The sequence below is a fragment of the Austrofundulus limnaeus genome, unplaced genomic scaffold, assembly GCF_001266775.1.
Source record: "Austrofundulus limnaeus strain Quisiro unplaced genomic scaffold, Austrofundulus_limnaeus-1.0 Scaffold1688, whole genome shotgun sequence".
In the NCBI taxonomy this organism is placed as follows: Eukaryota; Metazoa; Chordata; class Actinopteri; order Cyprinodontiformes; family Rivulidae; genus Austrofundulus; species Austrofundulus limnaeus.
The window spans coordinates 62,027-63,273 of NW_013954090.1; the positions used below are offsets into that span (position 1 = coordinate 62,027).

At 58.7% G+C, this 1,247-nt stretch overlaps 1 protein-coding gene across 1 annotated transcript in view; it reads left to right on the top strand.

Moving 5' to 3' along the window:
• Positions 1–291, top strand: part of zgc:162698 (Transmembrane protein 87A-like) — a gene marked incomplete at its 5' end in the record, with an annotated part of 12,377 nt that extends 12,086 nt beyond the window's left edge. Inside the window, 1 exon segment of the mRNA XM_014033295.1 lies at positions 1–291.
• Positions 292–1,247: the final 956 nt, after the last annotated feature.

Genomic DNA, 1,247 nt, shown 5'->3' on the forward strand with positions numbered 1-1,247 from the left:
TGCCTGTACAGACACTGGGAGTGGGATCTTTTTTTTTCCTGTTTTATTTCCTGGTTGTATTTATATAAAGATAAAGCGTCTGCTCCATGAGGACTTTATTTTATTTGTTTGATGTGGTCTGGTTCAGAGGCTCCGCCCCCCAGGAGGCCGTCGGTTGAGGGTCTGCCTGATTGTTTTTGTGTTAACGGGTACGGCGTGTGCGTTTGTGTTCTGTGTCAGGACGAAACAGAAACACGAACGGATGTTTGTCTTTTTTTTCTGCTTTGAACCATTAAAGATTTTTCACTTTCATTCAGTTTTTGGTGTTAATCTGCTGAAAGACCTCGTCTCCCCTCATCATGAACGCACCGCCGCCATGCTCCGTCTGATACCACCCCTTTCATCTGTGTCCTGAAGAGGTCCGAACCAGAACCCAAACCAGACGGAACTGCTGGAAGCTGAAGTGAAACCACTTCACAGGATCTGAGTTCTGAAGGGAGATGAATCTGAAGCCCCACCCCCTCGTCTGCCTCCTCGTCTGCCTCCTCGTCTGCCCCCTCGTCTGCCTCCTCGTCTGCCTCCTCGTCTGCCTCCACGTCTGCCCCCTCGTCTGCCGCTTTTCTGCCTCCTCGTCTGCCCCCTTCGTCTGCCTCCTCGTCTGCCTCCTCGTCTGCCCCCTCGTCTGCCTCCTCGTCTGCCCCTTCGTCTGTCCCCTCGTCTGCCTCCTTGTCTGCCTCCTCTTCTGCCCCTTTTATGCCTTCTCGTCTGCCTCCACGTGTGCCTCCTCGTCTGCCTCCTCGTCTGCCTCCTCGTCTGCCCCCTTCGTCTGCCTCCTCGTCTGCCTCCTCGTCTGCCTCCTTGTCTGCCCCCTCGTCTGCCTCCTCGTCTGCCCCCTCGTCTGCCGCCTCGTCTGCCCCCTCGTCTGCCGCCTCGTCTGCCCCCTCGTCTGCCTCCTCGTCCGCCTCCACGTCTGCCTCCTTGTCTGCCCCCTCGTCTGCCTCCTCGTCTGCCCCCTCGTCTGCCTCCTCTTCTGCCCCTTTTATGCCTTCTCGTCTGCCTCCACGTGTGCCTCCTCGTCTGCCCCCTCGTCCGCCTCCACGTCTGCCTCCTCGTCTGCCCCTTTTCTGCCTCCTCGTCTGCCCCCTCGTCTGCCCCTTTTCTGCCTCCTCGTCTGCCCCCTTCGTCTGCCTCCTCGTCTGCCTCCTCGTCTGTCCCCTCGTCTGCCTCCTCGTCTGCCTCCTCGTCTGTCCCCTCGTCTGCCTCCTCGT